This window comes from Amblyomma americanum, chromosome 10, assembly GCF_052857255.1.
Source record: "Amblyomma americanum isolate KBUSLIRL-KWMA chromosome 10, ASM5285725v1, whole genome shotgun sequence".
Taxonomy (NCBI): Eukaryota; Metazoa; Arthropoda; class Arachnida; order Ixodida; family Ixodidae; genus Amblyomma; species Amblyomma americanum.
This window is the reverse complement of record NC_135506.1, coordinates 61,300,781-61,315,565: the sequence shown is the minus strand read 5'-3', so window position 1 is coordinate 61,315,565 and position 14,785 is coordinate 61,300,781. Positions and strand designations below refer to the sequence as shown.

The 14,785-nt window shown below is 46.7% G+C and overlaps 2 non-coding genes across 2 annotated transcripts; both read right to left on the bottom strand.

Annotated features, from left to right (window-relative positions):
- Positions 1-1,564: 1,564 nt before the first annotated feature.
- Positions 1,565-1,667, bottom strand: LOC144108910 (U6 spliceosomal RNA). The gene has a single exon (XR_013309549.1). It is a non-coding gene; the product is annotated as a U6 spliceosomal RNA (small nuclear RNA).
- Positions 1,668-1,950: 283 nt separating this feature from the next.
- On the bottom strand, positions 1,951-2,052 carry LOC144108925 (U6 spliceosomal RNA). The gene has a single exon (XR_013309553.1). It is a non-coding gene; the product is annotated as a U6 spliceosomal RNA (small nuclear RNA).
- Positions 2,053-14,785: the final 12,733 nt, after the last annotated feature.

Here is a 14,785-nt window from a genome sequence, read left to right as displayed (position 1 = left end):
GCAAGGCAGACTGTTAGTCTCCGGCCCTACTAAAACGAGATCCTCAGAAACGGCAGTAGAGGCGGCTATAGCACTTGCCATCATTAACACCAACGCTGACACTATACTAAGCGACTATATAAATTCGCCATGCGCAGTTATGCGAGCGACAGAATTTTGCTCAGGCAGCAATGAACATAATTGGTCAAACAAGAACTTAGAACAATTGAGTTGATATGGGTGTCGGCTCACACGAGGAATCCTGGTAGTGAAGTGGCATACATCAAAGCTCGAGTATTTGTCAGCCAAGCAGGGGACGCGGTAGTTACTGAGAATTTCTCAAATGACCGCCTAGCATCATATCCCGACATGGCTAACCATTTTAAACTAGAAGGGAACATCTTTCCCCTCCAGATAAAACCCTAGAGAAGGAGCAGGAGACCACCTGTAGGCGACTCCAGACGCGATCCGAATGACTCCTTACTTACTATCAAAATTCTCTCCCGGTTATTACGGCGCGGAATGTACACTATGTGACGAAATAGCCACTTACGATCACATATTGTTTAACTGTAAAGAGGAGCCGCCACCGGGATATCTAATGCAAGTTCCAACTCTCGAGAAGTGGGAGGCCGTGTTGGTCAGCTTAGTCTTGGGTGTTCAAACCCGGGCCATTGAATGGGCTACTCAGGTCGCTGTCAGCCATGGACGGGTAGCTACTTAGCACCGATCATCTGTATTTTGCCTTCTGACGAAATACATGTTCTGCAATCCAATAGACCCGCCGCGGTGGCTCAGTGGTTAGGGCGCTCGACTACTGATCCGGAGTTCCCGGGTTCGTACCCGACCACGGCGGCTGCGTTTTTATGGAGGAAAAACGCTAAGGCGTCAGTGTGCTGTGCGATGTCTGTGCACGTTAAAGATCCCCAGGCGGTCGAAATTATTCCGGAGCCCTCCAATACGGCACCTATCTCTTCCTTTCTTCTTTCACTCCCTCCTTTATCCCTTCCCTTACGGCGCGGTTCAGGTGTCCAACGATATATGAGACAGATACTGCGCGATTTTCTTTCCCCAAAAAACCAATTATATAATTCAATAGCTCTGTCTTGCTATCCCGTGCCTATGGCATGCGTTCTACTAATATCGTTTGATATTTGCAGCTACTTGTTAAAGGCAGCCATTATACACAGTGCTATGCAACAGTGAGAACTGCTGACACAAAGCTTATTCAAATTATAGTGTCAAGTGGAAAGAAATGAGAACAAAAAGGGGCAGTGTTTAGTTAATACGGATGTTCAATATTGCGCATCTTTAAGGTAGTGACGTTAGAAAAAAATTTCCGCGATGTTTTTGGTTTGGTTGGTCGAAGTGTCTTGTTCGGGTGGACCGCCCTTCCTACCATCACACAGCGAGTGATTGTGCGACATTACGCTAACAACAGTGTGACAGCACCACGACCCAATCCGAAGCTCAACTTCGTAAGATAGGCCAATTCTTCATTACACGTCTAGCCCCCAAAATAAAATAAACAGAAGCAGAAAGAGTGTTCTGGGAAACGTCTATTTTCTTGTACATTCAACAAGAAAAAAATGTGGAACGCTTCACGATTTTGCGTGTCATCCTTGCGCAGGGGCCATGCTAATCTTCTCTGTATCGTTCCAATTTTAGTATATGTACTGTGGAAGTACAAGCCCATCGCCTTTGTAGCGGTATTTATAGTCACAATCTATTGCCTCCAACTTTAGACAATGACACCTTCTAGGCACGATGAATTATTTTTAAAAGATATTAGTTTTTTTGAAACACTGCAACGCACTGAATTTGCGAGATCCACTCACAAAAAACTATTATTTGCACAATGTACTTATTTTTCGTATTATCAACAAAATGAATATTGTTTTCTTGATCCAATCATCATTTTTGACAGCTTTTAGTGGCCTCCTGTGTGTGTTGCAGCAACTGACTTTGCCCGCTGAATTTTAAATCCTCTTTCTGCGCTCAAGCATCATTGCGCAGTGGCCATACTAATCTTCTCTCTATTGTTCCAATTCTGTTATATAAGTGCAAATCCTCAGCCTTGGTTGCGCTTTTTAGAGCCGCAAGATAGTGCCTCATAGTTTCGACAGTAGTGTCTCTTTATTAAAAGAAGTTATTTCGTAATGAAATATGCGATATATTACAAAGATAGCACGCCGGATAATTTTTTGTGCCTCTCGCAATAAACTGTTGATTAGAATTTTGAACATAAACGTTATCAACTGTGCCATGTCATGAGAGATTCATCATAATTTAATAAGGAAGACAAAGCGAACCGAAGGCACGCGCCTCAGCTGCGAAATAAACGGAGTATAGGATAGTCATAGCATATCTAAGCATACGACAGCATAGCATATGATAGGTTCTAAGAGAACAGCTATTAAGGACACTGAAGAAAAACTGAAGTTGGCTTGTATCGATACAATACCAGCTCCTAAACACAAAACCACCGCTCTTTCTGAAAAACAAAACTCACGAGGTAGAAAAAATCAAGAACCAAAATATAGGTATCGCCGCCTCAGGACAATAACGCAAATACAAGCCCGATGATGGAACAGGAGAAATGTACCACATATCGCTGATGCTGACAAACGTGCATGAAGGGTACGTGTTTGATCGATATCGAAGTATATTACTGTTGTTATCAAACCGCCAGTGCACATTTATCACTCGAGGTAGGCGGAAAAAAAGACAACCTGAATGTTGAAAGTCAAAGAAAAACTGCAATTGACGGCGCCACTAGCGGCCAGCTGAGTTCCGGTATATTTTGAAGAAACCATGTTGTGCATAAAAAGACAACCACAGGAAAGGCCAAAGGAACAGAAAGAGCGCAAACTATCAACTGGGTTTATTTGTGCGAAAGTGCCTTATATATGCAAAATCACATCAAAAGAACAAGGAGGTTGAGTAAGGGGGTATATCCAAGCAACTCCTGATCAACAACAGGTGCGCAGAAAATACTTTTCCTTATTGTAAAGTTTGACGGAAGTGTCGCTAATACATTTATCACCTTTATCTTTTATGTGATAGGCCTCCAAAAGCTCACGCGCTGTTTTGTTATTACTTTTGCCTAGTATTTTAATCTGCTTAAGCAAAGGCTCGCATCCACTGCAATCAAAGCAATGAGCAGGCAAGTTAGCTCCTTGCTTATTCCGAATGGATCGGGCATGTTCCCCTTTTGCGCTCGATTTGCTTTGCGATTGACCCCACCTAGATAGCAGAAATTAAGCTGCGTTCTGCCAGAAAAGTTGCCGCCCAGTTGTCTGAATTTTGGTGGGCCCAGTGTCTTCAGCAGGTTCTGGTTCACAGCAGAACAATGAGCAAAACTGCTGGCACCAGCAGCCTTGTGGTCCCGAATGACGTTGTTTTGCCTGAAGATGTTGCAAGCGTTCTTAGCAAAGGCCCCAAGTACAGTCTTCAGCCTTTAGTCCCAGCCCACGACCTGCTAGCAATCAACCGACGGATTTCAAGCCAGGCTGACCAAGAAGATCAAGAAAGGTGCCTTCTGGAAGGTGTAGAAGCCTTGACCAAAAAACTCAACACGGCGTCTACCAGGTGTGCCAAAGACCCTACCAAAAGGGTGGTCTCGTTTTTTAGGCAAAATGAGTTACGATTGCTTCAGTCAGACAAGAACGGAGGGTTCGTCGTATTACGTTTTCAACGAGAAGGCGCTCCAAGCCATCGCAAAGAACTTCGTCCGGGTGAAACCCAGTGCCACAAGGATCGAGACCAGAGCTGCTACTTTGTGCAGAGACCTTGAATTGTCCAGGCTGGCAAACTCAATAACTGCATGTAAGACAAAAGCGCTGTTTGTGTTCTTTACTGCAAAAACGCACAAGGACTCAATGCCGTTTAGAACAATCGTCAGTGAGAAGGGATCATGGCAGTTTCTAATTAGCCAGTATTTACTGAAGCACCTTAATACTTTACAAATTGAAGACCCCTTTTTTACAAAGAACTCGACTGATATTGTTAACTTCTTCAACTCCAATGACCATATCGGCTACGCCTTTTCAGTAGACGTTGAGGATTGGTTCTATTCAGTGCCGCATCAAGGTTTGTTTGTTGCTGTCCGAGATTGTATTGAAAGAAGCGGTTTAATAGGCTTCCAAAACTCTGCTGGTGTTTCAGCAGATAGCTTCATGTCTTTGCTCGAATTTTATCTGCAAGCCACCTTCATTTCTTTTAAAGACAACTTTTGCATTCAAAAACAAGGAATTTGTATCGGTTCTTGCGTCGCCCCTGTTCTTTGTAACATATTCTTAGCCGCCATTGACCGCTCCCTAATGGACGAGCTTACTAATCTGGGGGTATTTAAGTGTTTTAGATACGTGGACGATTTTTTGATTGTTTTATCCAAACAAATAACCTTGACCCACACTGATTCAGTGAGTAGAATTTTAAATGTCTTTAGACAGTATGGGCGAGGTCTGACCTTCACGCATGAACTTCCTTCTAGTGGGTCGTTGCAGTTTTTAGATATCAACCTGAACTTCGGCTCACAACACGCCTGCTGGCACTATGCCCCACGAGCAAAGAAAGAGCTACTGCCGTTTGATTCTGCGCATTCTAAGGTAGTCAAAAGAGCAATTGCAAGCTCGTGCCTGGAATCTGCCATCACCAAGTCATGTCCGCATGCAATGCATATTAGTTTCAATAATCAAATTGAAAGGTTGCTTTCAGCCGGCTTCCCCTGCGATGTCATATCAGCCGTGGCCGAGAATCTTCTTAGGAAGATAAAAAGAAGAAATCGAGGTAGTGTGGATGAGCCGCCGCCAAAAAAGAAGATCGTGGTGATGCCATACATACACAAAGTGGCGCACAATGTAAAAAAAGTGGCCAAGAGGCATGGCGTCTCTGTCGTTTTTTCCGCCCCACGGAAACTCGCAGCCTTGTGCCCGAGAACCGGCACCCAAGGAACTAGAGGCAGTGGATGCGGCATCAAACATGCTGAGACGTTCGTTAAATGTGCCACTGGTGTGGTGTATGAAATCCCACTCAAGTGTGGAAGTGCCTACGTAGGCCAAACAGGCAGTTGCGTGAATGAACGCGCAGGGGAACATGCCCGATCTATTCGGAATAAGGAAGGAGCTAACTTGCCTGCTCATTGCTTTGATTGCAGTGGATGCGAGCCTTTGCTTAAGCAGATTAAAATACTAGGCAAAAGTAATAACAAAACAGCGCGTGAGCTTTTGGAGGCCTATCACATAAAAGATAAAGGTGATAAATGTATTAGCGACACTTCCGTCAAACTTTACAATAAGGAAAAGTATTTTCTGCGCACCTGTTGTTGATCAGGAGTTGCTTGGATATACCCCCTTACTCAACCTCCTTGTTCTTTTGATGTGATTTTGCATATATAAGGCACTTTCGCACAAATAAACCCAGTTGATAGTTTGCGCTCTTTCTGTTCCTTTGGCCTTTCCTGTGGTTGTCTTTTTATGCGCAACATGGTTTCTTCAAAAGCAATGTACCAACTTGCCCAACAAGAAGTTCTTCTAAACTTCCGGTATATTCTGGGATGCTTCGCGGGTATGCGTCTGCGTGTCCGCATGGTTTCGTTATTCACCTCGATTTAGAAGGGCGGAGCAGCAGATGACCTCCAAGTGCCTCTCTAAGTGCTTCTCGCACAAAGTTCGTGCAACGGCATGCAACTGTGACAAGGAAATAGAGCTGTGTGCAGCCGATGTTCAACACGCCTCCGCGCTAGCAAACGCACCGCTCGGCGTGTTCGCTTCGTCAACGTACCAAGACGCTGGGCTGCATAACCAGGCCTATGAGGAACATTATTACAGAATTTAAATATGCCCGCACGTACTAGTCGCTACACATCAGTCGGGACGGCGGCTCGCTGGTGACAGCGAGGCTGCCGACTCCTCGGCGCTAGGACTTTCTTGCCGGACCCGGGGCCTCAGCCCTCAAAAGCATCGCACGCTGTGTGGGGTTGAGGTATAGCTGAATGCAGGCCGCAGTTCTTTGCGAGAACTTCGTTGTCGGAATCGGGAACGGAATCTATCGTAACGTTGGTGCAAACGCAAACGGAACGACGACGGCTGACGGAGGCCTTCAACGTCCGGCCGGCAGTAGAGGTCATGTCGGCTGCTGTTAGGCGAGAGCGCAGCGCTCGCCGCCAGCAATCACGGAGTCCTCGTTTCCGTTTCCGCCGCTTTACGTCGCTGTTCTCCTATTTTGTCATCGCAGAGTCTCGAGTTTGAATCGTAGGGGTGGGAAAAAGTTTTTAAACTTCGAATCCAAATATCTCAGCAATAAACGCACCTCTTTCTGCTGGACAAGCGGCAACAAAGCCACAAAATGCCGAACTATCAGATTTTTACTAACAAAAAATTTGATAGCGTTGTCCTCAGGGTCCCTTTGAAGAAGCAGTTTCAAGACATATTGAAATATTCCAACTTGAGGACTCAGCACTTGACTGCCTCCCGTGCATTGAAAATTTAGAGACAATGCGAGAATTTTAACCTTTTTCCGTCAGGCGCAGGTTGGCTGGTGGTTCTTGTGGGCGTATTTATGATTTTGTTGCCAATGAACAAAATCTGTGGTGTCATATTCATACCCACGCTCAGTTCCCAAGAATGATGGGTTGGAATCTTCGTATATTGATGTGGTTTTTGTTTCCGCTATTGTGATATGTGTGATCAGTGCTATCAGCAACAAGCCCCCTCTAAATTACCGTTACCATGGTCTATTGTATCCTGAAGCGTCCTCCTCGCTATCGAGAGGTCGTGGGTTCGACTCCCCGCTCGCGCGGCAAGTGCGGTGCATCGTCGAGTCCCGGCCGCGCGTTCACCCGACGCGTTGACGCGGATGCAGGAGGGGCCCGCTGCCCGAGGCGCCGGGTTATCAAGCGGACCTCTACCCCTTGGAGGGACGGGGTCACTTTGTCCCTGCGGCCCTAAAAAGCCGCGCGGGACACTGCGGGCCTCGTGGAGAGGCCCCTCGGCGCCACGGGATAGACACCTAGATCGATGCGCTTCCCTGCGTAGCCGTGGGAGTAGGCCGCAGGGTGTGGAGGGTCACAAATGGACTTCTACGGTACGAGACGCATTTAGGGTTGCTTGACGGAGGAACTTATCTCTGATCCGTGAAGGCAACGGTTTCGTCCAAGTCCATTTTCCCAAGCATCTCATACCCCTGTCACACGGCCAGTTTCAATCACCCTCGAGTCGAGGGTCTTCGAGATTCTCAATCGCCATCGAACTCGCCGCTGCTACACGGCAAATCTCAATGGCCATTGAAATGGTTCTCGTGTCTCACTCTACGCTTGTGCGGCGCCACAATCGCTACTTTAGATTTTACAAAAATACTAGAAATATTTGATAAATGTATACGAAATGCTTAAATACACGCATACGCGCATGTCGTTTAAAATCCTTTTAATTGGGCGTACGCGACGGACAGATGCAGACACTGCTGTAGCCATTCTAATACAAGACGAGCCAAAACCAAGCCAGTCCGACTGCGTCGGAGCGCTGCTTCGTCAGGCTTAAGACCGGGGAAATCGCCATGATATCTGAAAAACAAGAGCTATTTTTCTCTTGAAACTTTATGCGAGAGTAAGAATGGGCAAATCGAAGGCGAATACAACAGCTTAGAACACGATATTGCTTTGAGGGATTAGCGACGAAGCTGTTATCGCTGTGAAGCGGGCGGGCAAGGTGCCGCCATGTTGTCAACGTTAAGTACGCAAGCAACGCAAAGATTGCAACGCAAAATTAATGCGCTTAAAACGAGTCTAATATAATTTTAAAATAATTTTACAGACTGCTTGCATTAAATTTTATGCGAATAATGTTTGTTCATGTTTTTGCACCGTGAATGTGTCGTGTACGAAAGTGCGCTTGGCGCCGCTCAAAGCAACGCTAGCAACCTTGGGCAGCGCTCGAAGGCCCTCGAAATCTCGATGGAGTTCCGTGCTGCTCCGTTGACTCGATAGGCAATTGACTCGATCGCCATTGAAACTGCCCGTGTAGCAGCGCTCGATCGCCTTTGAGTCGATAGACTATCGGTTCGAGGGCCCTCGAAATGCCCGTGTGACAGGGGTATTAGACCCTTTGCAGCTAGTACCAAAAAGGACCAATGGCTGTCGCAAATAAGTTAGCCCCTGAAAGGAGTATACCATCTCGCCCCGTGTTAGTGAGGTTTTGAAATCAATGAAAACGGAATCAAGCTTATTTTATTTTATGCAGAGCTCACAGAACAAAATGGAAACCAGTGAAGTGCTCTCGAAAAAGCGCCGATACCACTTCAGGCTTATACATATTTTTGTATTCGCTAGCGTGATGAACTACCATTCGCAAGCGGCATTATTTGTGTTTAGCGCATTAACGACTGCGTATGTCTCCCGGTTCACGCTGGCTTGCCGCGAGCATCATGCCTTCAGCTCGCCCTGCTCGGCGACCTCACTTTGTATGCTGACATAAAAAAAAACGGTTTGAATAGTATTCATGCTTAGATCTCGTTAGGCTCTCTAAAATCACCGGCAGCATCCTAAGCACTAAAGCCTGCTCGCTATGACTAGTGCTTGAGTAAAGTGAAGTAATTGTTAGCAATCTTTGTCATGAACGTGGGAGTACTAAACGTTGTTAGCATTACGCGACACATCGACTACACAAATAAAAAAATAAAAAAATGAATGCCGCTTCTCCACTAACCCCCGCTACAGGCAGCGGGCAATTATGCACTTCACCTCTAGAAACGCTGAAATCAATAAAAAAATAAAATGCAAATTCTCTGGAGTTTTTTCTCTTAATTCATGCTAGCGGAGTTCGGTTGACCGGAGCAGAATAACAGGAGTTGTCGGAGGTCTCACCGTATAGAGGCGTTGGGTCAAGCGCCACCAATAGCAGCCCTGGTAGTCACTAAGAACGCTCCTCGCCTCACCATACGAGCTCAGCCTTTCTCTGCACTTGCGGTATGCGCGAGTCAGCATGAAGACCGTCCGCTTTGTACCGCAGTCCCGCTGCATAAGTAAACACCGCTCATTTCATGCTTTGCATGCTGTGTGGCAGGAAGAGCCGTAGAAAACGCATGTGCGCTTGGGTCGTCAGCGCATGCAGGCCGCCTGTGGCTGCTCTGTGTCTGTTATTTGTATTTTTTTCCTCCTGGAGGACTTCCTCCTACGATTAGGCGGGAGATCTTGTGGCGTGTGCAGCCAGCAATTTTGCCAGCATCCGGGTTCACTACAAAGCCACGTAAGCTACTCTCTTCCATTCTCTTTCCCCTGGTGTGGAAATGCAGATCAGTAAAATATCCCCACGGCCGACCTCCTTCGTATCCTTCCTGTCATTAGACCTATCTTCTCTCTTTCCATGAGGGATAAGCTGAATTCTCGCTCTCCGAGATTAACTACCAGCCACAGGTGTCAAGCAAGTTTCGTGAAGTCTGCACCTAAACAGTGGAGTTTTTGTGAGATACAGGTGGGATTAGCATCGCTGTATTCTGTCGGCAGTTGTGCACGTCGCTGTGTATCCCTTTTGCAAAACATTCTGCGGCCAGGTACATGGGAGGTGGGTGTGATCAGGCTGCGTGCACAAGGCTTTCTTTTCAGGTTTTGAAAATTTTTATTCGTTGCCAGGAACACGGGTCAGCGATCTAGTTAACATTCTTAACCGACATATGAAGCACGACTTTGAGCGTTGAATGAAATAAAACGCATGGCGGCAGCAGAGGTTCTGTCTGAGGAATTCTTTATCCGTAAGCTGCAGCGTTAGACCACTTGGCCATGGTGAGATTTTTTAAAAAACTGATATCTCATTAACGCGTTATGGCACATGCGGCACGACAATAATGGCTGTATACACACGTTATTAAGAAAGCATCCAGCTAACGGCGTGCACTCCGCCAAGATAAGAGAAAACACAAACTGTGGCAAAAAAGCTCGACCCGCCGCGGTGGCTCAGTGGTCAGGGCGCTCGGCTACTGATCCGTGGTTCCCGGGTTCGAACCCGACCGAGGCAGCAGCGTTTCAATGTAGGCGAAACGCAAAGGCGCCCGTGTGCTGTGCGACGACACTGCACGTTAAAGATCCCCAGGTGGTCGAAATTATTCCGGAGCCCTCCACTACGGCACCTCTTTCTCCCTTTCTTCTTTCACTCCCTCCTTTATCCGTTCCCTTACGGCGCGGTTACAGTGTACAACGATATATGAGACAGATACTGCGTCATTTGCTTTCACCAAAAATCAATTATGTTTATTATTATTAGCAACAAAGTCGGTAAAAAAAGTAAACTTCTTCACTAAAATTTGTTTTGGGGGAAACGCCAGGTTCAGAATTCGGGTCCAGCATGTATTCCTGCGCGTGCGTAGCCCCCTCTGCACGAACCGTGCTATTTTCGTGTGTTCAGAGGCGTCTCCAGACTTTGTGTGGTCGTCGTATTCCGGCACTCTTAGTGTCGTCCTGCTTGCTTAATTTCCGAGCCGACATGTCTGCCCTGTTGCTGTGGAGCGAACGACCGCTCTAAAGCAGCATAGGTGCTCACGGTGATGGTCCTGCAGGGTGAGATGTGGCGAGGCTATGTTGGGCCAGAAGCAGCGGAGTTTTATATTGTCGAATGGGCCACCAGCGTGGCTGCTGCTGCAGTTGTGAGATAGGTCTGTCAGAGAACAGGATGTCAGTAAGTTTGCGGAGTTCCGTGATGGTGTGGACGCTTACTTCTATGTCCCGGTCAATAATTTAGTGAACTTTTTGTCTGGACAGCTCCGCTATGTGTCTTTCAAGACATCACTCTAAGTCTTGTAAAGAGACAGCATAATTGTACCTTTAGAAAAATGTTTGTGTCAATGTTTTGCGATTGTGATAAATGCAGCTTGTTGTGTTGACTCAGCCAGGAAAAAAATCTGTCTATGCGCTTCTGATTTTTCTCTGTCTGTACTTTTACGTCGAGACCTGGGTCATGTACACAAAAAAAAGAAACATTTTTCTCACTTTTACTTTTAGCGCTGGAATAACATGTCGAAGATGTTGAACAAGCAGCTATAGTTTCCCAACTTTCTTCCTAGCTCTTGTCGAGTACGTTCACTTACTTGCAGAGAGCGCCATTATGGGAGAGTGTCACCTGGCGAGCATTCTCATTGTCAACGTATGAAAGCCTAGTTTTTGATCGCTACATCCTAAAAGACTGGTGACGACACCACTGACTACATCATTTATCTCAGAGAAATCACCTCATGTAGACATTCTAAAGAAATAGAATGAGTCTTTGCGAACGGATTGCACAGTGAAGTACAGTGGCGAGAGCACCGGCAGAAAATGAAATACCAGAAAGCTTTCACAAAAGAGACGGCCGCTGCTTCAAACACCAAGCAGCAAGCCAAAATATAGAGTTGTAGTCAATATTTCTAAGTGGCAGCATGCGATCAGAGAAACGAGTCCCAGGGTGAAACTGATGGTGTCTGTCAAGGCTGACCGAACTGCAAGCAAGCATCTTGGAAACGAGTCGATGTTAAGTCTTCTCTTTAGAATAAGCGCCTATTCACTTGAGAGGTTGGGTCAGGTTTCGGCCAATGAGTGAGTTCCCGAATGGCGGCGAAAGATGTGCGAAGACACTCAAGCGAAGTGCATGATAATGATGAAAACTAATGAATACAATTAACGTCAGTAAGAGATTTTTACTCTTGTCCTCCGAGCTTCGTCTAGGCTGAACACTGATATTTCGTCCGATGGCCTCTTAAAGCTCTCGTTATGTGCTGAATGAAAGCGGGACAACCAGTGTCTGAAAGTAAACAGACAGACCATGAACCAAAAATCCCTCCAGAAGTCGGCTATTTTAATACTGTTACTTCATCTTTGTATCTTTGTACTATTCAATGTACCTTTCAGCCAGCTATTTTTGTCTTCATTCTGAGTCGTCTGTTCAGATAGTTGTAGCCGGTATTATATTGTTAACTACCCTCTTCCAATCTATCAGACTACATACTATTTCCACTGCTTTTCCCGTCAAAAATTTCCTGTATCCAGTAATTAACCGCCTGTGTCTTGGCCACTCCCCCGTAGTGGGTATGTGCCAGCAACGTCTGAGGCCTTCCTTCCTTCCTTCCCACTGACTAGTGTGTCCTAGCTTGTCTATTTGAATGGCATGTTTATGCACTAAGAAATCAAGAAAAATTTACCGTGTGCACCAAGTGCACAATGAAAGTATAGACTTAATGGCGTGGTTTTTCAACAAAAGTTTTCAGCCCCTCCTTTTCTCTTCATTGCAGCCAAAGGCCAAAAATAAAAAGATCTCTTGCCCGAGAAGCAATGGACGAGAAGAGTTCAGGCCAAAAAGAGGACGAAAAAGGCGTTTTTTTTTATAATGTACACCCGGCGTCAAAAGTGTGCGGGGCGCACGTTTCGCCGAAGTGGATCCAGTATAGCATCTCAGTGAAGGCAGCATGACTGATGTGCTCATATTGCTTGTGCACATCCATGCCGGGAACGGTCCAGACACGGATCGACCGGACAACGATCGGAATCATGGATCATGAGTGCTCTAGGCCATTCTCTGCACAAAAGTGAGGGCAAAAGCCAACTTGTGGCGGACAGTACCAGTAATGTATTCTTGGTCAAAACTCCTAAGGCCACAGCGTTCAGCTGCAGAGAAATTAATATGCCTAGAACTCTTCGTGTAGAGCATAATTAAAAACACAAGTCGAGCAGGAAGCTCCTCTATATCCAGAAGTAATCTTCTGCTAGCATTTCAAGGTCCTTCGATCTTCAATAGTATCGTAATATGGCTCTATTATGGGGCTGAAACAAAAAGCCTTTGGCCTTAAGATGTTTGACCAAGACTCTACGTCTATAGCCACCATTGTAGACTGGTCACCGCCATTTGTTCAAACAATTTCCACGGAGTATATGTGAGAGGAATTACACGAACATTGAATATGTTGGTCATGTGGTTGGCTGGGCTTCGCGATGGCGATGATAGCTGCTTACAGCCATAACTCAGCTACTTCTTTTGGCTGACGGGCAGTGTTTAATGAATCGAGGATAGGTTCCAAGATAGCTCGCTCTAGGTTTTTAAGCAGCTTACAGGTCATGCCGTCCGGACCGGGGACAGTATTTAGTTTTGCTTGATCTATAGCAGCCAGGCATACAGCCAGCGTGAACGGGCACTCCATCCCGGAGATGACATGAGCTGACGGAAGTGCTCCTGCATTCGGCGGAAACGTGAATGGGGACGGACACCTCTGGTGGTTGCGTGTCATAGCCGGGAAATGATACCTGCGCCATTTCAAGTGGAAAGACATCGGGGCTTTTCCCGACGCGAGGCACGCGCTTGAAGCCTGGTCAGGGGTCACCTTCCATTGTTCGGAAAGCTCTCCGAGTTGAAGTTGTACTCGTGGTTGAACTCAGCGAACAGCATCACGCCAACCAGCATTTGCGCAAGCCCTCCACTAAGGCGTCTCTCATAGCTCATGAGCACCGCTGGGATGATAAACTCCTCTATACTATACTATACTATAATATACTATAATATACTATACACTATACTATACTATACTGTACAAGAATGTGGCCCTTGTCTTGCGACTCTTAAGAGTCAACGCTTGTCACGTACTCTTCTCACTGTGGTCTCTCGTTTTCCGCGGGGATTTTTTATCTTTTTTTTTACTGAGCAACAACAACAACAAAAGAACCAATTTAAGACACGTAGGCCTAATCATCATCGCCGCAGGTACCGTACGTGGGGCTCGAGCAGCGCATAACTCTCGTCCGTGAGGCGCCGTCCTAACGTTGGCCCACAGCTGCCTCCTCACCTTCGGTGCAGAGGTCCTCGCGTCATAGAAGTCGGCGCCCCACCGGAGTCGAGCGAAACTCGGCCATGGGGCTGGCCTACTGATCATTTCGCTGGGACTCCTATAGACTCCGGCTTCACTCTATGCCACACCCGGATCGAGCCGACTCTAGCGGCCAAGCCGGCACCGCCAGTTGAAACGACCACGGCCCCGTACCCCGCTGGCGCAGGAAAGGTGAGCCCAGGTCTCTCTCCGTCGCCCTCGTTCGTCACTGAAGATAGTTAAGATGGTGAAAGTTCACTCTGTGCCGCCGTTTATATAATATATAACGTGCCATTTAGAGTGTAGAATTACGCAGCACCAGGCGGCTGCAGAAGCGTCTAAGTTGGGCGTATTCCTCACTGCGGTGTTGTGTGTGATTATTAGCATGTCTTGTCCCACTTAGCGAGTGTCAATCTAGCCCAAAGAAGAAAGTAAGATTGATGTGGTGCTAGCCTATAAGGTTTGTTATTTAGTAACAGTAATATAGGAGGTGGAGGTGGTGGCGGAGAGAAAAGTACACAACAGCTGTATCTTACCGGTACTCACCTACGGGCAAGAAACGTGGAGGCTAACGAAAAGGGTTCAAATCAAACTCAGGAAAACGCAACGAGCTGTGGAAAGGAAAATGACAGGCGTAACGTTAAGAGGCGCGGAGAGAGGAAGTGGCAGAAAGTCAGGTGGACTGATGAGACTAAGAACTTCGCGGGACGGGGTGGCCGCGCCTTGCACAGGACGGAGTTAACTGGAGAGATATGGAGAAAAAAAAAGCGGTGAAAAAAGACATTGTCGGACATACCCAGCAGGGAGTAAAGGATGTAATAGTCACGCAAATAATAAAACGATAAATAATCACAGTTTTGTAAAGGTGTTTATTCGAACCGCAGGTCGGTAGGCGTTGGTCGGAGGGCGGCACGACGGACGCACTCACAGGCGTCACTCGAGAATCACAGCTGCACTTCGTCTACCTCCCCCGCCGCGGTGGCTCAGTGGT